Genomic DNA, 24,405 nt, shown 5'->3' on the forward strand with positions numbered 1-24,405 from the left:
TGTTGCAGTCCTGGTGGGTGTACATCGCCCACAACACAATGCATGTCGATCACAAAATTCGGCATTAGGCGTTGGGCAAAAGTCATTGATTGAATGCTGAGTTGAAGTAATAGACGCGAACATAACCGACACGGAGGCCGCGGACACAGTAAAACGGCAAAACCGAAAGATGTTACAACTCGGGGTCACCAGTGTGGAATTGAGATGTTACGTACAGTAATATCGACCCCAACATTAAGTATTCGCTCGTTTATAATGAATTCACTTTATTTTGACCATGTCAGTACAAACACATCCACTCGAATACAGAGTTCAGAACACACTGCGATCAACAGTTTTCAAAGAAGTTCATTCTCAAAGATGAGGCGGTCGACTCTTGCAGTTGAGAACTGCCACAGAGCCCCCACTGGTAGTGCGGAGCAGGGTAAGGATGATGAGAGGCGTGTGTGCACCTGGCCGGTTGATGGCGCAGCTGCGCGTGACCAATCGTGTCATGGCAGGCGCTAGTGCGAGGCGTAATCAGACCGTTTCTCAATGTCTTGGTAGGCACAACCAGTGGAGGAAAGGAGGCACAGAAGGTGTCCACAGGTTGACTGTGCCATGCTGCTGATGGCACGGTGGAAGCAGAAGGCGGCGGCATGTCAGTGGAGAGAAACTCGTCATGCCGAGGCTGTGTGGCACAGCAAGGTTTTGATTCGATCAAAGCCGTGGATTGTGTCGAAGACATGATGCGATGTATTGGCAAAGTATTTGCCAGCGAGCAATGCAGTAAGTGCAATGTGTCCAGAAACAGTTTGTTATTGGCCGTATAACATATAGGAGCAAGCATGCTGTGGCTTAACACGTTGCGTAAGAGATGCCGAATGAGCAACACTCACAGTAATGACGGAGTTATAGAGGTGCCTGATGACGCTGCACATGACTGACCCTGGTGGTGGATGACTTCGTTGGAAACGGAAACATCACCTCAGAGTCCGTGGACGGTGAGTGTGTTACAGCGGTAGATGGCATGATGTTCCAAGCGGAGTTGACAGTGTCAGTGTTTTGATGTGTGAAACAGCCGTGATCGAAGGTTGGGGGGCGTGGCCATGAGCTCTGTGCATGAGGCATGGCGATGGCGAGAGGTGGTGGAAGGCGGACGTGGTCGGCAAAACCATGGTCGGAGCAGGAAGGCGATGAAATGTAATGTGAACGTGAAGACGTCGAAACGGCGGATGAACTACTGGTCCGTGGCGGAGAGGCAACACAGTTCGATGGAACTGGAGCTGCGTGTGTGCTGTCACTGTTGGCGCTGTGGTCAAGCTGCTCATGCAAAACTGCTGCACGGTCGTGTGTCGGAGTGGAAAGATGCTCACTTGTCCAAGCAGAAATGGCATATGTGCTGGTCATACATTGGGGAGGTAGTGAAGAGGGCAGCAAAGCAAGCGGCACTGGAATGCAGCTGGTTATGCCGTGGTACAGAAACAAAGTGTCTGGAACTACCAAGGAAAGGTAACAGTAGCGTAAATAAGTTGCTTGTATCACATCAGTCACGTAGAATTTCCACTTGAGGCGGCATGATGATGACAGTTGTGACATCTTGGACATAGATCCATGTAGCGTGATCGTCAGGGTATTAGTTGTAGCTGGTAGTAACGGCAAAGGATCATCAGCAGTCGGAGGCAGAACAATGACAGCAGCATCTTGTTGCATGTCGTGTTCGGTCGGTGTCGGCTGCAGCATGTGTAACTGATCTTGTACCAACAAGTTGTATGTCGCAATTTACTCACGTAGCTGTCACAGTTGTTCAGGAGGAAATGTATGTCATGAAGCAGTCTGCTGTCTATCACTGAGTAAGATGGGGTGGAAATCAGAATGTGTCTCTATCAAAGGGTAACCTGGCCTACAAGACCAGGTCAGCGGCACAGAATTGACGTAATAGTTCTAGTAGAAGAGATCGTGTGTGTGATCGTGAATGTGAAACTCAGTACTCAGCAGCGGCAGAGTGAGGACACGTTCATTGCTGTATGTAGCATTGATACGGCTGAAATTGTCTTCTAGGGTGGGTGAACAAGTTGCGGGCACAATCGAGTAGTGAACGGCCTGGCGGTAAGCGTATATAGTGTCGGCGAGTTGTTGACAAGATGCAGGTGTGGTAGCCGTGGTGGGATCACATGTTGTGCAGCTGTTTGTTTTAACTGGGTCGAGGTCAGTGAGCCAGCAGGCGGCGGCCGTGACGTCGCTGCCGGTAGCGGTCGGGCAGAGTCAGTGCGGCTCGGGTGCTGCATAGAGGGAGGCATGGAACGTCCAGTGTTGGACTGAGAAACAGCCGGCATTATCGTCGGTGTAATTGGTGCATTGTCGTTGGTTGGTAGGATGTCCTTGATGAAATTGTTCCAGTGAATTTGACCAGGCATGCGATTTAGCCGTAGTTGGGAGTTCGTGCAAAATTGGGATTTGCAACATAGTCCCCGTTTGTTGCAGTCCATCGTTTGGCATGATTGACCGGTATCGAAGCACTGCACAAAGTTAATTCATTCCTCAAAAGCAAGTCAGAATAGCCCAAATTAATCGGTGAAGGAGCACTGCACTGTCTGGAAGAGAAATTACCGATGCGTTGAGTAGGTTTCGACGGACAATGTGTGCGCCTCGGTCGCATTGTCGATGGGTGAGAAGGTGATGAAAATTACCAAAAAGCACGATTCACACAAGAGTTGGGAATTTACACACTAATTACATGTCCTGTACACTGCATTCAGATGCGGCACGATGAGAAGTCGGTGGATGTAGAAATCCAACAAAGGGTTGCTGCATTGTTTGTCCATGGTGATGTTCCAGTACACGTTTCTGGCGTCGTATGCGGCGTTCGTGAGCATTGGGGTCATCAGTGTGGTAATCAAGTAGGGGTCACCAGTAAGGAGGAAGCTCGGGTCGGTTACACCAAACAATACTCCCATTTTACAGTAGTTCATTATTCACATCTTTACACAAGCAAGGCTTACACAGAACTAACATGGCGGTACTGCACAAAGATAATGTTTAGCTTAGTTCAAAGACGATGCTCAGATCAATTCTGGTGTCGACCTCATCGGCGCCACAAGTGAAAGAGCAGTATTTTGATGAAGTAGTAGCTATATAATGCTGCATATTTAGTTTTAAATGCTACTGGAAATTGGTATATGTGCTCTGGGTAGTGATGGTCTTAAGGCAATGATGATACATTAAAGAAAAAAATTTTTGTTGATTAACTGATAATAGTAACCTGAAAATAATGTGAATATTCTGAGAAGGCTGGATGATTTGGAGACATTATGGGGCATTACTTGAGGATTTAATTTTCGGGTTGAGTGAAGGTAGTAATCTAAAATGAGTGAAGTAATGTAACGATTTGAAACAGCTTCCATCCCCTTAATTTGATTATTATGTAATCATATTGTGATCATAATTTTGTTATCTTTGTAATAAGTGAATTATGTGACTGGTCATTTTTCAAAAGTAATTGGGTAATCGAATTTTGAGCTCAGTGAGGTGATATAATGATGAAAGTATAATAGTACATGGAGCAGATTCCATTCTCTTTAATATTATCTTTATTTTGAAGGATATGTTGTATGTGTATAGAAGGTTATGTAATGAATTTGTCTTTGTAAAACAAAACTTTTTCTTATAGGTTTCATTATGGTAATTATTTGTATGCTAAAGTAGTATGTTTCGTTTTGCTTCCCATGTACAGTGGCAGAGGATAACCAACTCCCAGGACACCGGTGAAACTGGAGGACATGGGGAAATTCAACTAAATGGAACAATGACAAGTGAAATGGCGTAAGGGTAATCAGTGAACAGACTGAAAGATGAGGAATTCCTTCCTCTTTGTAAAATGAGACATGTCTTTCTTTGCAGTACATGATTTTGTATTTCAGTATGGTTTGCATAATTTGAAAAGTTTATAATTTTCTCTATTAGAAATTTATGGTCAGTTTAGGTAATAAGAACAATTTTGAATCTGTATATGTAACTATCTTATAAAAATTTTTTAGGTTGTTGTTTGGACCTTGGATTATATAGTGAGCTATTTGGTTAACATTTATTTATTTATTTATTTATTTACTTAGCATCCTTGTATCCCATCATTATAAAAATGATACAGGATTTGTCATACATTGTCTTACATAGAAAATATGACATGAAAAGATTTACAATTATATGTCCATAAATAAAATATTATTACATATAACATGAAACCATATGCATAACAACATTCATAATATGCTAAATTATAATAATAAATGAATACAATTTAGTTTTCAATGCGCATTTTGGGTCATTAAGATGAAGGAAATAAGCTACTGTATATTGAATACTGGTGATTTAAGTATTCCTTGGCACTATAAAAACTCTTGCTAATTAACATTTTAAGTTCTTTTTTGAATATGTGGAATTTTGGTATACTTTTAATTTCCTTGGTAGTGCACTGTCTATACAACCCGCTGTGGGAGTGTGTAACAAAGCAGGTGGGTTTTTCCTTGTGATCTGTTTTTTTATTCCCCCCAAAATTTTATTTCATGTATTTATTTATTTTTTTGCTAATACGAGTATTTTTGAGAATATCACTTTGGTGATATGTGCACAGTACCAAAAATCTTTGATACTAACTTAGGTCTTAAGCAACTTGACTTTATTATCCAGTACATTCATTTTGTTAATCTGAATCTGTTGGTGTAATTAGTTTACCTAAAAGCTGTGCTAGTTACAGGTACTACTGATTGCAAAATTTGTTGTCATTGCCAGAATGTAAACATATACTGTTTTCCTAACTTTCAGATAAGGTAGATCAAAAGTACATATAGATAAGTGAAGTATTTATTCAGTTAATGCTTGAAACATGTTAATACTTTTGCCCTCATTTAAGTTCACAGTAATTAGCATTCTAATCAGAAACATTGTTACTGAAACAGAATACCATAGTTTGGCAAACCAGATAGCATAATTTAGCATAATTGTTGTTGTATCTAAAAGTTCTCATTCAGAAGAAACTTTCTCTCCACTATTCAGTTAATCAGGAATGTAAAAGTTTAACTGTAACTTGTAAAACTTCAGCAAACAACAATAGATAAATGTATTTTTAATTAATGTAAACTTATAAAAGGAAAATTTCAGGAGCAACTTTAGTTAGACTGTGGATGGTTATGAAGATTTGTGCTCAAAATTAATGGACAGTGTACTGCAGACAAATTAGTACAAAACACAAGTCAAAAATGCATCAAGAGTTAGCTAAATTTTGTGTTTGAGAGTTTATTCATTGACAGGGAGCATGTAACTAACTTTGTGGACTGTATTAATCTTCAGTAGTGTTTATTGTGACGATAGGATTGGACTGTGAACTGTGTTATTTCTAAATGGTATTTGCTGTCCACATTGTTTTTCTTTTGATATGACTATCTTCTTGAACGGACAGCATAATTGGCGGATGTGTTAATGGTTCAGTCACTTAATGGTTGAGTCACTTCTAGGTTAGGTTACTTCTCTTCATCTTCATCATCATCATCATCATAGGACATCAGCTGAGTGTATTATATGGCTTATCCTTTGTCTGTGCAAAAATGGTAGTGAATGAGAATTTATCTGGCCATAAACAGTAGGTTATCTAATAACGAGGTGCAGTTAAAGTGGTTTGGACAGTAAATTTGTTGTGGACAGCATTATTTGAATAGCCTAATTGTCACAATCACTTTTAAGCCAGATTCGATGGAGGCACTGCTATCATAGGCATATTTGCATGGGTAAATAGGGTAATGGTACAACATCAACTAAAGAATGATGGCAAAACTGAAAAAGAACATCCAGAAATTGAACAGAGTTCTTAACCACATTCAATCAAAAGGGGCAGTAGACAAAAGAGATATGGTACCAAGTTCTATATAAAGTATTTGAAAAATCATTATATGGTACAAAAGTTGTTTCTCATATTTTCAAATGTTTCAGATGTGCACTTAATAATCAAATGTAAACCAGCAACAAGTGGTTTGTTGGCTAAATTTCACCTTTATCTCACAAGATACATTTTGGAGACCTGCTGGAAAAAGAATGAGAACTGGTTTAAAAAAAGAAAAAAAGTGCTTGTAGCCATATCACTTACCACAATTAAACTTTTAACATTCAATCTTAAATCCTACAAGAGGGCAAAAACAACAATGCATAGGGTAGGTGCAGACAAAGTACATTTTTGGTTTTACTAAATATTTAAAAAAACTTGCAGTAATGTTATATCAGTTACACATTTCAGAACAATGCTATCATAACTAGCATCTCCTAAACTTTACAGTATGACAAATTAAACATTCCCTTATTTCCCAGAAGTCATCCTGGAAACATACACTTGTGAATGCTGCTTAGAATGTCCTGTTATTCCATTGTATTAAGTACTTTGTAGCAAAAAATGTTGCAGAAGTTATTTTCGAGATGGAAGCATTAATAAACGTATTGATATTTGACATTAATATCATTTACGATCACATTTCGCTGAAATTTTACATTAGTGTGAGGCTACAAATGTGAATATTTTTATTTCATAAATTCTGTTGATAGTAACAATGACTCTGACATTTCTTATTTCCAAAGCTTTCTAGCATATGAATATGATAATATGTAAACATAACAAACAGAACAAAATAGTTCCCAGAAAAAAAAAGACTGTAGGTTAAAATTAATAGTGAAGTTAAAACAGTTGTATCACTTCATTCGTCTTCTTCTTTAATATTGTGAGCTTCCCCACATTTCTTATTGTGACAGAATTCATTGTGAACTGCTGGAGTAATATTCTTCTGGCAGAGAAGCATGATATCACAAAATTTCCTCTGAAATTGCTAGTAATGACAAGTACACATATAGAAAATCTTCCACAGCCCATTCTACACTTGGTCTGTGACCTCAGACTTGTGCATTAAATCAGTGGTGTTGTAGTCTGAGTCATAGTCATCCCTAAATGACATCATCCAGGTCCTTCCTTCCTCTCCTTTATTTCTCTAATATTGGACCACCTTATCCTTTCTCCATTTTCAGTATCAGTCCAGTATCTATTTATTTATTTAAACATAAAGTTCTGTTGGACCAAATTGAGGAGCAAATCTCCAAGGTCATAGAATGTGTCAGTACATGAAATTACAACATAAAAGTAATAATAGATAAAAAAAATGTTCATGAACGTGAAAAAAGTCAAGCCATAAGTTTAAGTAAACGCAGTCAACAATACAATAAGAATTAGCTTAATTTTTCAAGGAACTCCTCAACAGAATTGAATGAGTGACTCATGAGGAAGCTCTTCAGTTTTGATTTGAAAGTGCGTGGATTACTGCTAAGATTTTTGAATTTGAGTGGTAGCTTATTGAAAAAGGATGCAGCAGTATACTGCACACCTTTTCGCACAAAAGTTGAGGAAGTCCGATCCAAATTCATGTTTGATTTCTGCCGAGTATTAAACTAAGAGAGTGAAATCTGCTTATTCTTATTCTTGGGCATAAGCTTATATTGTTAACAAGAAATGACAGCAAGGAATATATATATATTTTGAGAGGCCAATGTCAAAATACCCAGACTCAACAACAGGGGTTGACAAGAAATTCGTGAACTTACACCACTTACTGCCCAAACTGCCCGTTTCTGAGCCAAAAATACCCTTTTAGAATGGGAAGAGTTACCGCAAAATATAATACCATACGACATAAGTGAATGAAAATAAGCAAAGTAGACTAAATTTCATGTCAAACGATCACTCACTTGTGATACCATTCGAATAGTAAATATGGCAGTATTAAGTGTTTGAACAAGATCCTGAACATGGGCTTTCCATGACAGCTTCCTATCTATCTGAACACCTAGAAATTTGAACTGTTCAGTTTCACTAATCATATGCCCATTCTGTGAAATTAAAACGTCAGGTTTTGTTGAATTGTGTGTTAGAAACTGTAAAAACTGAGTCTTAGTGTGATTTAGCATTAGTTTATTTTCTACAAGCCATGAACTTAGGTAATGTACTGCACTGTTTGAAACCGGGCCAATGTTGCATGCAACATCCTTTACTACGAAGCTAGTGTCCTCAGCAAACAGAAATATTTTAGAGTTGCCTGTAATACTAGAGGGCATATCATTTATATAAATAAGGAACAGGAGTGGCCCCAACACTGAACCCTGAAGCACCCCACACTTGACAGTACCCCACTCAGACCCCACATCACAACCATTATCAACATTGTGAATAATGACCTTTTGCTGACTGTTGCTGAAGTAAGAGGTGAACCAATTGTGAGCTACTCCCGATATTCCGTAATGGTCCAGTTTCTGGAGCAATATTTTGAGATAACACAATCAAATGCCTTAGTTAAATCAAAAAATATGCCAAGCGTTTGAAACCTTTTGTTTAGCCCATCCAGTAGCTCACAGAGAAAAGAGAATATAGCATTTTCAGTTGTTAAATGACTTCTAAAGCCGAATTGTACATTTGATAGCAAATTGTGTCACATAAAATGATCAATTACCTTTACATACATAGTTTTTTCAATAACTTTTGCAAACACTGATGGCATAGAAATATGTCTAAAATTATCTACAATATTCCTTTCTCACTTTTTATAAAGTGGCTTTACTACTGAGTACTTTAATCACTCAGGAAACTGACCATTCCTAAAGGAAAAATTACAAATAAGGCTAAATACAGGGCTAACATGTGCAGCATAATACTTGAATATTCTGCTAGACACTCCATCATAACCATGAGAGTCCTTAGTCTTCAGTGATTCAATTATTGACTCGATCTCCCTCTTGTCTGCATCACAGAGGAGTATTTCAGGCATCAATCTCGGGAAGGCATTTGCGAAGAAACTTATATGAAATCCTTTAGAAACTAAATTTTTATTTAATTCACCACCAATGCTCAGAAAATGATTGTTAAATACTGTACATATATCTGATTTATCAGTAACACAAATATTTTTACTGTGAACTGACTTTATATCGTCAACCTTGTGCTGCTGACCAGACATTTCCTTCACAACTGACCATATGGTTTTAATTTTATCCTGTGAATTAGCTATTCTGTTTGCATACCACATACTCTTTGCCTTCCTAATAACATTTTTAATCACCTCAAAATACTGTTTGTAATGGGCTACTGCTTGAATGTGACTACTTCTAACATTTTGATATAATTCCCGCTTTGTCCTACAAGATATCCTTATCCCACTAGTCAGTCACCCGGACTGCCTATTATTGCTAGTACCCTATTTAGAATGTTCTAATGGAAAGCAACTCTCAAAAAGCATGAGAAATGTGTTGAGGAAAGCATTGTATTTATCATCTATGTTATCGGCACTATAAACATCCTGCTACTCTTGTTCCTTGACAAGGTTTAAAAAACTCTCTGTTGCTGTTGGATTAACTTTCCTACATAGTTTGTAATTAAATATGACATTGATTTGAGTATAAAAGCCTGTTAGTGTTAAAATTTGTGCATCATGGTCTGAAAGGTCATTCACACTTTTACTAACAGAATGCCCATCCAGAAATTAAGAACGAATAAAAATATTTTCTATGGCTGTGATACTGTTCCCCTTCACATTAGTTGGAAAAAACATGGTCTGCATCAGATCATATGCATTTAGGAGATCTACCAACATCGTTTTTCTTGCACCATCATATAAGATATTGTTATTGAAATCACCACATATAACCAGATTCTGGTACTTCCTACAAAGTGACTCAAGAACCCTCTCTAGCTTGAGCAGAAATGCTCTGAAGTCAGAGTTAGGGGACCTATAAACAACAACAATTAAAAGTTTAGTTTCACTAAATTAAATTGTCCCTGCACAATATTCAAATATCTGTTCTGTGCAGTGTTGTGATACGTCTATGAACTCAAATGGAATACTGTTTTTTACATACGTAGCCACTCCCCACCCCACAAGGAACTCCTTGAGAAACACCCAGCAAATCTGTACCTTGGTAAAGGAAGCCTCTGAATTGTCAAATTATTTAAGTGGTGCTCTGATATACCAATAATTTCAGAGTCAATATATATAAGCAGTTCACGAACTTTATCTCTAATACCTCTTATATTTTGATGAAATATGCTAATTCCTTCTCTACTTGAAAACATTACAACCTCGGAAGGTGAGCCCTTAGTTAGAGGGACTTCCTTTAAACAGGTATACATATCAGCTGACTTCAGTCTTAAAAAGGTGCAGCTCTAACACCAACTACTACAGGAATTTTTCCATGAGAGACCCCACCACCACCACCACCACCCACTACACTGTCACTTCTAAGTTTAGCCAGCCTCCCCTTCCCATACCTATTGAGGTGCAGGCCATGCCTAGCAAAATCCAATCTACTGGTAGACCCAACTGGCACAACTGAGATGTCACCCATGCCCTCTGCCATCAGCACCCTCCCCAGCCCCACGTTAAAGCACCTAACAGTCGCATTAAGGTTAGGCCAATCATGATGCTAAAACAGTTGCATGAAATGCACATTAATGCCACCAGTTTGAGTAGCTATCTTTACCAGGTCACCACCTACATCATATTCCCCGTCTCTATCAAGACTGTTCGCTGCTCCACACACTATCACTACCTGATCCTCCTTCATAAAATTCTTACATAACTCCCCTATGCTGTCAGTCACTTGAGCCAACCCTGCATTAGGCTTCATAATGCTGGTGACCTGGTACTCACTCCCCAACACTTCCTGCAACTGCTGGCCTACACCTCTACTGTAAGAACTACCTAGCAACAGAACCTTCTTCTTTCTGCTAGACTTTGCAACTAACCTAGGCCTCCTAATTGCTGAGAACAGCTACATGTTCCCTACATCTACAGCTGCATGAGACTCTTCTCCACTCAACTCTAACAGCTGGTCAAATCTATTGCATATATGCTAAGTAAAATTGTCTGAATACCTCCTTTTCCTAGCTGCCTTCTTGCCAACTGCCAGTTCACGTTCCCCAGCACCCTTCACCCTCCTCAACCTATCTAGTTCCTCCTTTGTGCATTGTAACTGCACCTGAAGGGCACAGATCTTATGCTCCTGCTCCTCTATTAACTTGTTTCTACTACAGATTCTACATTCCCAGGAGAGGATCTCCCTAAAATGACCACTGGCTTCCCCACTGCATTCCAACCCAATGAAAATACTGGGAACAAATTCCACACCATAACCCACTACTCGCAAACCTACGACAGAGCCCACACTTCTCACTCATGGTAAAATTTTACAGTTACTGAAAAAAACTATACGTCCACATTTCCAAAGTTCAGTTACACCGGTAGCACTATTCATAGAACTAACAATAATGGTCTCAAAATTCTCTGCCTACTAAGAAAGAAACTACTTGTAATAATACTACTACACCACAGCTAATATCAATACCAACAAAACTTCAAAAAATTATTAGCTAAAACCAAAAAATTCAAATGGCCACTGGAACACGAAACAAAGTTAAAACATTGAATAAAAATTTTACTGAAATATTTCAGGTCTTTGGAATGAAAGAAATTCTTCTCTGAAATCTCGTGTGCATTGTACCTTTTTCCATTTTGCTTGGCTGTGGCTGCTGGAGGGTAACAGTGCTGCGGGTTCACATCCTTTTTTGCCCTCTCGATAACACTGCCCATGCTATCTCCTTCAATCTGGATGTTTTTTCTCTAGAAACTTATGGGTAAGTGAATCAATTTGTAGAGTATTCATACTGTACAGATACATGAAAAATATAAATCCGTTTTAGTTCTGTCCACTGCAGTTGTCAAAAAAGAAACATTTTGTAGCCATTCTCACTTTGCTGCTTTAGAAATTTGTAGATACAGCTAGCTATGTCTACGCTTCCTCTACATCCAGTTCCCTCATGCCTCATGAAGTGCATTTCCTTTTGTATCCCATGTTGTAGGTAATCAAATTGTAGGTACTGAGAATTCTTTTTTAATAGGGCAAGGATACTTCACAATGTGAAGTGTTGAGTACCTGCTGTAAATCAAAACATGCACAAATGTACTGTCAGTTTGCACCTTCAACTTCTCAGCATCTTTCTCTGCTTGAGCCATGTCATTGTTTTTCTGATGGTTTTGTATTTTTCACTCTAAAGCTATTTTATTTTCTGGTTCAGCATTCTTGTAGACCTCACACTGGTAACCTGCATCCTTTTTAGGTTTGAAAAACCCAATAATGTATTAAGTATTGAAAACCCTTTCATACATCCAAGTCGATGTGTGTTCCTTCCCCTCCCCTTGGCACTTCACTTCAGAGCATACAACCTACACATCTTTCAACCACTGAGGGTGGTAACTAGGTATTGCCATGAACTATCCTTTTTTAATTTAGTTTGATAGTACTTTATCAAATGAGTCTATATGATTTATTATCCCTTCCATATTGTCTTCTGATATTTGTCGATGACAAACATGCTTTTGTGTACCTTTTCTGCTTGATTTTCAAGAATAAATGAATACTATAATGGGAAAGTATGCTTGGACAAAATACTGTCTTCCAATCTGTTACAAATTCTCTTTCTTGGAATTTGCATGATCAGTTCACTCAGATAATCAAGTTTTCTATCAATACTTTCTAAGCCATAAAATGTCTCAGACAGTTTCTGACTTTGATCTAATGATACTAACTTTGCAATTGCATCTTGTAGTTATTCCATAATCTGGACCCATCAGCTTTTCTTGTACTCCCTTTTCCTTTTGAATTAATGTATGTTTTTCCCTTCTAATAAGTTTCTATTTTAAAGTTTCTCCTCAATTTTCACTCCTCAGTTGTTTTTTATCTTGTGAAACAAAATCATTAAGGCAGTTACCCTGAAAGGCCACACATGCTGCTGAAGATATGAGTGCAAAAGAATAGTAAAAGCAGTTGCAGTGGTATTTAACTGAACATTGCTTTTGAGTCTGACAGAGTACCTAGAAACCAAACAACAAAAATAAATATGCATTGTGAGTATTCTACTTTGCATGTTGTCTCTAATGTTTGTTGTATATATGATTCTTTGCTAAATTACTTAAATATCTAGTCTTTATTAATGCAATACAAATTTTATTTTATGTTGTAAAGACTTAACCATGTCCAATAGCCTTGTATATAGTCTATACATGCAAGGTTAGGAAGACTAAATAAATAAATTACACTGAAAATTATGGAGTTTGTAGTTACAATGTTTGGACATCTTTGTGTGATGGATCAGTAAGCGGAGAAGTTACAGTTTTATCTCACAGACAAAACATTATCTTGGTCAATGCAGTGGCACTGTAACTTCATTTTCTGCCAAAGAATAGTTACAGTAGTATTGATCTGAACCATAAAATTACATATGCAACACCTAATTTGACATCTTGATAACATTTGTAAAAGTTACGTTGTCATCCAGTTATTATTAGAGGAGTGATAAAAGTTTTCCTAAAAATAATTCTGCATATTGTTAACCTGTGCTAAGGGTATGCAGGCCTCAGACAAGAGTACGTAATATATATTTTAACCCTCAACTGAAGAAAATGAAAAGGATTGCAAAAAATGCATGGAAAAATAAATCAAGAACTCCTTATTTTTTGGCAAATTCAAAAAGTAAATATTGTAGCGATCTGAGAGGGAGACCATGAAAAAAAAAAAGACACCAAAATGTTTATCCAGGGAAACCCAGTTCTGCACTATAGTTCAGTCTTCCTCCAATGAAAGAGTTTTTGTCAGTTAGTCAAGGTGCTTGCTACCTTTGCCAGGTTTAAGATATTTTCGTAAGACAGTGTCTGAAAATCTGATAGCTTTGAATACTTGCCATATTGAGCTCCCATTTTCACAATGATCAAGAGCTTATTCGTAGAGTGACTCTGTTAATGGCTGTCAACTTAATGATCTCCAGAAAAAAAATGCAACTATGGAAGATGTGATTATATTTGAAGTGTGTGTGAGAGGTAGGTATGTTTGAAAAAACCATCACTCAACAAAAGAAAAACTAAAAAAAAGAAAAATTAAGTTCTCCAAGATGCATACAGAGGTATCTAAGGTAAATAAGCACCAATAAAGAATGTCTGAATACACTAGAAGGGGCTAGAGTTCACAGATAGTTTCTTGATGGAATAAATGTATACCCTGTGAACTTGTACCCCAATAGGCTTGCATACTCTTACCCCATTCTGCTATTTTCTTTTTCAGCAATCTACAGATAACTGATAACTAAATCTGTGGAGATCAAGGAGGATATTCAAAGCTAAAGATGTATTTACCTAACAGTGAAAACTATACAGATTGTACACTGAAAATGTAAAGAAGTAACTTACCACATTTTCTCACCCTGTAATCACCTGACTGCTTCAAGGTTCCAAAATAAAATAGAACTGAGGAGATGATGACGTATGCGCTGCCTAGTGGGAGAACGGTGAACTTCTCCTTTAGGGACCTGAAATCTTGATGTGTATTCTTGTCCCATGCATACTTTTACCCCCATCAACCCCTATGTCTTATGTGTGCAAATCAGAAAATAATTAGGAAAGATACTAGTTTCATGTGTGAATCATGATTTGGGATTGTGCACTGAATTCTGCTTCAAAATATACCACACAAAACAAAATTTGAAGTTATTCCGTATGATTAACACAAGTTGTACAATGTCTCAGCAGTCAAACTGAGTTGAGAGAGAGAGAGAGAGAGAGAGAGAGAGAGAGAGAGAGAGCTAGTAATTTCTACCACCACCTTTTGCACATTGCAATAAAAGAAATTCTTCTATGTGATAGGTGAACTTTCCCAATAAATAATGTATTCAGTTTTTTGCTGTATGTCAGGCCTTTCATGTCACTGGGTAAGTGATCAATAAATTTTATTGCAGCATTATGCACCAGTCTTTGTGCCAAAGACAGTAATGGGGAGTAATGAATGCCATTTTTACTTCTCCTGTCATGTTAATTTTCTTCTATTTCTGGACTGCCAATTAATGAAGATACTGCTAGGAAAAAAGTTCATCCCAATAAGAATACTGGCCAAAAAAATTGTTTTCTGTTATAAGAAGAGTATACACTTTTTTTGGAAGGTAATTCACACCTGAATCAAGACTTACTTTCAGAATTTCTGTACTGGCCCCAGTTTTCATACAATAATGGTTTTTGTAAAGAAATACGGCAGAATCATACCAAAAGTACATTCTAACTAATTGTTAGTTATTTTGTTTCAAGAACATGGCAAGAAGGATCACCAGTAGTCAGACAGTATCATAGTAGTCCATGTCTTGATAATACTTTCCTATTTGGGAAATGACCTTTTGGACACATTCTCTTTTTACTTCACTTAAGGTGCCACAGTTATTTGGAAAGAAATCCAAATGATCATTCCAGAAATACTGTTTAAGTGACAAATTACATCCTATAAGGTGATATAACCTCAGTAATTCTTGTATAATATTGTGATAGTTCCTTGCCCTATTGTTGCCTGTGGTGCATGCCGCAGAGTTCTTTGGCTATCAATTTGCTTTAGTGATAGTTGCAGTGCTGGCTGCATGACTAGAGGGCATCTAAGGTCGTGAGGACAGGGTTTTAAGGAGGAGAGTGGCGGATGATAGAGAGAAGAGGAAGCACAGTCAGCAATGGACAAATCAGTACACAACATGTGATAAGCTACATCAGGGACAGGTTTGGAGGGTGCTAGTGAACCAGCATCAAGAGCAGCAGAGCCTGGCCCAGTGCTGTTTAGTGAAGACCAAACAAGCCATTGCAGCTGCCATCTCAAAGGTTTGGGACTGTGTATTAGCAACTATTACTCTTGGATTCATGGTAATGTCATAGTCAGGTATCAGTTCCTTGAAGATGGATATCAAGAAACTTAAAGAAGAAAAAAGTGAATGGAACATGACAAAAACGCCATGAAAGTATGAGTATGTTGGAGAATTAGATGCAAGTGAAGTACAAAAGATGCAAACAGATAATACAAGACATAGAAAATGGTGAAAGAAACATAAATGTAGTGAACAAAAATTACTTTAAAGCTCTTTTGACTATGGATTGTGACATTGTTGTTAACAGTTTGAGTGTACCATGTGGAAAACCAAACGACATTGTGAATGAGGTAAAACATGGAATATTTCAGCAGCAGTTAAGTAAAAGATCATATGCAAAAGTGCTCACAAAAAATCTTCCACCATTAAGCTGTTCTTCTGAGACAATATCGACATGTGTTAACAAAAAGGACATAATAAACAGTGTCAAACAAGACTTCGCTTACTGCATAGGTAGGCAGAAAACAGGTAATCTAGCAAGTACCAGTAAAATTGAACTGTATGCCGACAGCCAAGGATGAAATATAGTCACTGAATTTTGGTGAACAAGCAGTCAGAATTTTAATCTTAATTGTACAATAAAACCAGGAGCAAAATTCAGTGTTGCTACATCAATGAGTCAAGAAAAAAATTCCTCATTGAGCAAAAAGGACTTTTTCCATCTTCCTGGTGGGCTCAAATGATGTCGCCAGGAACAAACAAAAAAAAATGATCTCTTAATCTCGCTAAAAAGAAAACTGTATGAGCTGAGAGGAACAAATGTTATTGTTTTTTCAGTGCCACACCATAACTACTTGATAGAATGGTCCTGTGTAAATAAGGAAATTGAAACTGCAAATAAAGAGGTGCAAAATATTTGCAAGCAGTTTGAAAATGTAGCATTTGTGAATATCAGCAATTTAGGGAAAAGATTTCACACAGCATACAGTTCTCATCTAAATGTACTTGGAAAAAATGTAAAGGTAACAAAAATTTTAGAACTAGTAAATAAAATCTCAAATGTGCAGTATGATGATAGAAAAGTCATACCCCTCATGGGCAGGAAGTGTGTGTTCCCTGGAGACTCGAATCTGCTGTCAGTGAAGCTACACCTCTCCAAGACAAATGTGAAATTTTATTAATGCAAGTGAACACCCCAAATGTTAACAATTCACAGAAAGACACAACAGTTGTGGAACAACAAACACCAGAAATAAGTGAAACAGCAGCAGCACCACCATTATCATCAGAAGCAGCAACAGAAGCAGCAACAACAGCAAAAGCATCAAGAATAGCAGCAGCAGTTTCAGAACCAACAACAACTGGAGCAGCAACACAGCAATGCTTAAGGAGGAGCCAAAGGAAAAATACATCTGTGTCATTCAGTGATAATTTTTTATGGTTTCAAGCCAATAAGAAAATAAAAAGGTGAAAAACCAGCCTGCTAACTCACAGATAAGTCACAGCAACATCTTATTTTTAAACATTCAGGTTCTTGAAACAAAAGTTGAAGTTCTGGAGGAGTCGTTGCCACAGAATAAGTATTCTTTCTTATGTCTATCTGAACACTGGCTTAAACCAGAACAAATACAATACTATGTACCAGAAGGTTATAAACATGGAAACAGTTTTTGCAGATCTCAGTACTGTAATGGTGGTATCTATGTTTCAAATGAAATTGAGTGTAAAACATTAGATCTTAGTTGGGCATGTATAGAAAAATTACTGGGATCATATGTGATATAATGAAACTTACCATAGTATGTATCTACCATTCCACTGACTCAGATGATAAAACTTTTTTAGATAATTTAGATAGTGTACTCTGCTACATAATGAAGTGAAAACAATATGTAACTGTAATTTGGGGAGACTTTAATTCAAGCTTTGATGTAACATGTAACAAACCCAGTGTAAATAAGTTACTGAATATGCTAAGGCAGCACAACTTCCATCATATAAATTTAGAACCAACAAGACTAAAAGTGTGCTTGGATAATGCTTTTGTCAACTGTGCTCATGATGTGTACTCCACCAAGGTAAAGGAATTTGTTTTCTCAGACCACTCCATGTTAACAGCAGAGTTTAGACATTTTATAAAAGGAAATGAGAGCAAGGCTGCACAAAAGTTAACAAAATCTAATACCTTAATATTAACAAAACACAATCTCAGAAAACTAACATGCCAGCTGAGCATAACTAACTGGGACAAATTATTAAACTGTGATTCCAGTGCCCAAACAGTTTATGAAACATTCCACTATTACTTAATAGGTACTTTAAAAGCCCATCTTGTTCAAAAGAAATATCATAAAACAAGAAAGGGTAAATTGTGGTACACCAAAGAACTGGAGAATCTAAAAAATAAGCTACTGCTGTTGAGGTGCCTTGGCAAAGTAAATAATTCTAATGAAATTAAGGATCTCGAAAAAACCACTAAGAAACTGTATAAGAAAGTATTACAATTGGCAAAATAAAGATACAACACAAATCTCATAAAAAATAGTAAAAACCAATGCAAAACAGCCTGGTCAGTAATTGATACTGTCAAAGGTGAAGTCAGAAACTTTGAAAATACTGTCCCAATACCAGCAGATACATTCAACAAATATTTCATAAGCTGTGCTGATGATATCAAAAAGTTGATCAGTAAACCCAATGTAACATATATAGATTATCTTAAGAGTGCCAACCTAAATCATAATAGGGCCAGACCATCACTGAAACACTTTAAAGAGTTACGCCAACATGAAGTTCTTAAAATAGTCAAAGAAATGAAAAACTCCTACAGTACAGATATATTTAATATGTCAAACAATCTATTGAAAGAAATCATACATTACATTGCAGCACAATTAACATATTCTATAAACCTGTGTCTCATAGAAGGGGTTTTTCCTGATCCTCTCAAACTATTGAAGGTGGCTCCAGTCTTTAAGAAGGGCATCAAATCAGATCCTGCAAACTACAGACCAATTTCACTAATTCCAGTACTAGGAAAAGTCTTTGAAGGCATAATATATGAGCAGATGTATGAGTACCTAGAACTAAATGATATGTTAAGTGCATCACAGTTTGGTTACAGAAAAGGAAGGCCATCTATAAATGCCATAGAGCTCTTAGTCAGAGACATTTTAGAAGCATTCGTGGAGCATGCTCACACACAGGTAACCTTATGTGATCTGAGCAAAACCTTTGACTGTGTTGATCACTCACTTTTGCTCTCTAAACTGGAGTACTATGGAATATGTGATAAAAGTTGAAAACTCATCAAATCATAACTCAATAAAAGGAAACAGGTGGTGAGTTCAGGAAGCCAACTGTCAAACGCAATTGAGGTTCAACACGGAGTGCCGCAGGGATCCCAATTGGGACCATTCTCTTCCTTGAACACATAAATGACTTACCAGGAAATATAGATGTAAAGACATGTATGTATGTAGATGATACAATTTTTCTATCTGTAAACCATGTATCTGATAACCTTGCAAGTGGTATGAAATTGGCAAAATAAAATGCAACATCATGGTTTAATGAAAATGGTCTACTATTAAATGGGGAAAAGACCCAGAATATGTGGTTCAGTCTATCAAACACTACAAAAATAGAAAAACAAAAGGCAAAGTTTTTAGGTATCATACTTGACAACAGTCTAACATGGAACTCTCATGTCGATCACATAGTGGTTAGGTTGTCAAGAGTTATATATTTCTTGAAGAGAATGATGTTTTGTGTGACATTTGAGTACATAAGGACAGCATACTTTGCCTTTTTTCAATCTGTTTTAAGGTATGGGTTAATATTCTGGGGAGCAGAAGAAAAATAAATGAAATTATGGTGATCCAGAAGAAAGCAATCAGAGTAATGGCTAAGGTAGATAATAGGACACATTGTAAATGGTTGCTCATTAAATATAGAATTTTAACAATAATTAATTTATATATTCTTGACAGTGTTAACTACATACTTGCTGAACTACCAAACTTAAGTGTAACAAATCAAAGGCATGACTACTACACAAGAACCTGTACTTCTCTGCTGTTGTTGCCACAAAATAGATTAACTAAAACTAACTATAGTCATAAGTATATGCCAATTAAAATATATAACAAATTGTCTAAGAATGCATCAATCAAGCCTGACAAATTATTTAAAGAAAATGTACACAACTTCTTGTTAACTAATCCATTCTATTCATTAGAAGAATTTTTAGAAATGCCCAATATCACCTTAAATATGTAAAAATGTATTTTGTAAAATTAATAGGTTAAGTGAACTGATGAAGTCTATTGCACATAACAATGCTGAATGAGCAATAAAGAATCTGAACCTGAATTCCTGGAGAATTTACAGCTATTTTTCATAAAACTTACATTCTCATGTGCTGAAGGGCTCAGGTTATGTGGAATCTTGCACATGTTTGGTTAGAAATGTGGTGGCAGTCTTGGGGTATGATCCTGAGTTGTGTCTTAGTGGGTACATGTAAAGCATTGTGACTAAAATTAATAGGGATTGTACATCTGGGCTATCACTGTTTTATACTGAGTAGCCATTTCCTATATACTTAAACTTACTATGTGCCTAAAAACATCTAAACTGCAGATTGGCCAAAGGCTCGTTAAAATGTCTGTTATGTAGCTGTAGTGGTAGCACAGTTGTTGTTTCTGATATTTTTCAAGTTAAATGTTGGGACTGACACAGGCCAGTGAACTATTTTAGAAATCTTTTATATGAGCTGTTGGTTGATCTGTGAATAGCTGGAGCCGCCTACTTGAAATATTCTCTGTTGTTATTATTCTTACAACCATCTTTAACATTTCCTGGTAGTACTGGCATATGCATTGTTTTAGAGTAATTTATGACAGTAAAATGATTTATGTCTAGCCTCCAACCACACCTCTTTGTTTAAATCATTGTCGCTGAATAATTTTAAAACCTTCCACCTGTTATGTTGCAGGATTTAAGGGCTCATTCATTGACAAGTCATAACCTTACATATGACAAATTTTCAGGCAGCCAGCGCCCATATCATTTCATGTAACAGGCCAGACTTAAATGTAACGGTGTGTGTCATCAGCACTGAAGGCACCAGTTAATGCAAGTATAGTTTTCATGTGCTGTGTTGATTAAGGTCTGTGACTGAGGATGGCCTGTTAGCTGATTAACTTCACTAGTGCTTCGAATCGACACTCCTAAGCAATTGTCATTGCTCAGGAATACTGTTAACTAGCTTAGTTTAGTGGTCGCTAGGGCCATGAAGTTGTTTTAAAAATTCTTTTTAGTGTTACGTGTGGCCAAGCGTTGAATTTAAAAAAAAAGTTGGTGTATTCCTGAAGTTAAAATGGCTAGTGCTGATTCAGATTGGTAAATTCATTTGATTATTTAAAGACAGCTAAGTGCTGAGTCAGACTTTAAATTTAATCTGTCTGTGTAAGCTGTTAAAATGGTTAGCACCGTGGACATTTCATTATTTAACTGCTTGTGTAGTTTGAAAATTTAAATGGCTAGTGCCGATTCAATTGTGGATTCAAAGGGGGCTAAGTGGCGACTTAAACTCCTTGTTTTGCATGTTTGTGCTATCTTTAGACCATTGGTAAATTTATCTTATTTTATACTACATGTATAAGGGGCGTTCAAAAAGAAATGAGCCAGAGTCTGGAATGTGCAAACTGGTTACAAGAGGGTAATATCATGGCATTTATAATGAGGTGTGGTTCTGATCAGAGTATGGAAGTTCACAGCTGGTCGCTACAGGGCACGCGTGCATGTCACGTGACTATACAGAGCTAGCAGCAGCATGCAGCAATTGTCTAATCCTGTCAGTCGCATTGCAAACAGTGACATGGTGGTGTCAAAAGAAGAGCAAAGAGATGTTGTTCATTTTCTGACAGCGGAAGGAGTAGGAGGAACAGACATTCATCGACAAATGTCACAAGTGTACGGTGAACACTGCATGTCCCTTGCATGAGTGAAGGTGTGGCACAAGCGCTTCAGGGAAGGACGGGTGTCATTAGCCAATGATGCACAGTCTGGAGCACCACACTGCATTACTGATGACATCATCCAGCTGGTAGATGCACTCATTACCCAGGACCACCAAGTGACAGTGAATGCCATAGCCACCATGGTCAGATCGAGCATCAGAAGTGCTCACACCATCATGAAGGAACGACAGCACATGCACAAAGTATGTGCCCAATGGGTGCCCCACAGTCTTCAACCACACCAGGAAGCATGTCGAATGGCCCACTGTCTTGCTTATCAGCAGCGCTATGCTCTGGAAGTAAATGCATTCCTGGCACGAGTGGTGGCTGGAAATGAGTCATGGTGTCATTAGTTTGAACCAGAATCAAAATGACAAAGTCTCCAGTGGAAGCATCCAGGGTCACCACCACCAAAAAAAGCCAAGGCCATCCACACGAGTGTGGCAAATGTTATTCTGACATTCTTCTTTAACCAAGATGGCCACCTTCTGATTCACTTCCTGCAGCATAGGACTACAGTGAATGCCCGGCGTTACTTGCAAACCTTGACCACCCTTCGCCAGGCGATCAAATCAAAATGACCAGGCAATCTCACCCATGGGGTCATTCTGCTCCACAACAATGCAAAGCCTTATACACCCAATACAGTCATGGCACTCCTGCAGAAATGCAAATGAGAAGTTCCCAGCCACCCTCCATATGGTCCAGACCTCTCTCCCTGTGATTACACCAATTTTGGTCCCCTTAAAATGGCTCTGAGGGGCAAATGATTCACCTCGGATGATGACATACAGCTGTACATGCAGAACTGGTTAACATTGCAGTCCCAGGAATTTTATGAGACAGCCTTTCACCACCTTGTGTCACAGTGGGACAAGTGTCTCAACAGCCAGGGTCAGTACTTCTAATATACAGGTACTGTATTGGTTTCTGTAATTATGCCTCCAAATCATTTCTTTTTGAATGTCCCTTATAGTTTGCAATTTAAGAGACTCCTGCTGATTCAGGTAGGGAAGTTGAGTTAAGTGTTTTAAGTATTTTGAGTGTTATGTAATCGTATGTAGATGGTTAGAGCTATTGGTGATCTGAATGATTCTATGGGTTATGTGGTTATTCCATTAGAGCAGCTATTGCCACCAAAAATTGTAAATGATCCTTTTAGGTGAGACTGCTGAGAACTGTGGGGAATATTAAGGTGTTACTGTCTTGTAATTATTTAATAGCAAAAGGCCAGTTGACTTTGAATTCTTGTTACCTTGTATCATTTGTTTTAAAGGTGGCTTGGGCCGGTTGACACTTAAGAGCCCTGATTGATCAGCTCTTGTTGACTAAATTAAAAACTGGAATGTCTTATTTGCAATATGGTTAGTGTCAGTTGTATGTTGTTTTTCTCAGTAACTGTGGGCATTGTTCAAGTACCGAAGTACGATTTTGTCAATAAAGCAAATTTCATTTTTTGCGCCTAGTACCTTTCAGTCCAGGACCCTTGTGTCCTAGCTACCCCTTCTCCAAAAGATATCCTCATATCTTGTTTCCACTGTAGGGCAAAAGGAGGGGGAGATTTCAGCATAAAAGGTTCTTGCAAATTACAGCAATGCCAGTTTTTTATTGTACAAAAAATCAAGCAAACCTTTATTAGATATTAATTCCATAATTTTCAGCTGTATAAATATTCGTTACTTTATTTTTGCTTCACTGGTCCTTAGAAATTTCTGTTACAAGAACATGATCCAAGTGAAGTTTTGTCGTTGGCTTTCATAAAGTTTTTAAGTGATCCAATCTAATGAGTAGGAGACGTAAATAAACATTTTAGTTGGCAACAAGGGGTATGTTTGCCATGTTGTTCTTTCCAGGTAATAGTTCATTTTAAACAGACCATTTTTCCATAATAGTGCTTTTTTTCTGTCTCTGCTGCTGCACTCACACAAAAAGCATTTTTACTCAACATACATGCTGAGAAGAACTGGATTCCCACTGAGATATCCACATATATGCCATTTGTATTTCTCATACTGGAAGTGAATAGCAATTTCAAGTTCTCAGAGGTCTTCTTTCGATTAAGTGCATGAGCAATCAGAACAGAACAAAATTTGTTCTTGCAGTAGAGAAGTTCTACTTTCAGATAAACATTGCTGGAATCTATGAACAAGTTCTACTCATTTACACTGGAATCATGGCCAAGAGTCTCCATAATGGACTTTGTCATTACAAATGCCACCTTCCTTGGAGAAATGTTCATAAAAAATGATGGCCACAATAAACACGTTTACATTACTAATAAGATGATTTGATCCTTTTAATTGTGAAGCCAAATCTCTGCCTGCTGCTTTGAAAAACTTATATCACAAACAATATGTTGAGATACCCTTGAGACAAAAAGTGGCATACTTGATTCACAAAGACCTGGAAATGTTGGGTCAGCATGCATATTTCCTTCATCATTTCTTGCCTGTTGCTCAAGTATTTGTCTTCAATCACAGCCTCATACTTAGGAGGCACTGGTGTTTGCATTTCTTCACTATAACATACATGCCTCATAGCAGATGGTAAACAAGAATTTGCACTCCCTATACAAGTAAGTGTCATTTTTCCTTCTGAATTGACACAAACTGAAACCCACAAACATTCACAAAATTCAAACAATAGTCACTTCTAACAGTTGTCAGA

This window comes from Schistocerca piceifrons, unplaced genomic scaffold (assembly GCF_021461385.2).
Source record: "Schistocerca piceifrons isolate TAMUIC-IGC-003096 unplaced genomic scaffold, iqSchPice1.1 HiC_scaffold_522, whole genome shotgun sequence".
Lineage (NCBI taxonomy): Eukaryota > Metazoa > Arthropoda > Insecta > Orthoptera > Acrididae > Schistocerca > Schistocerca piceifrons.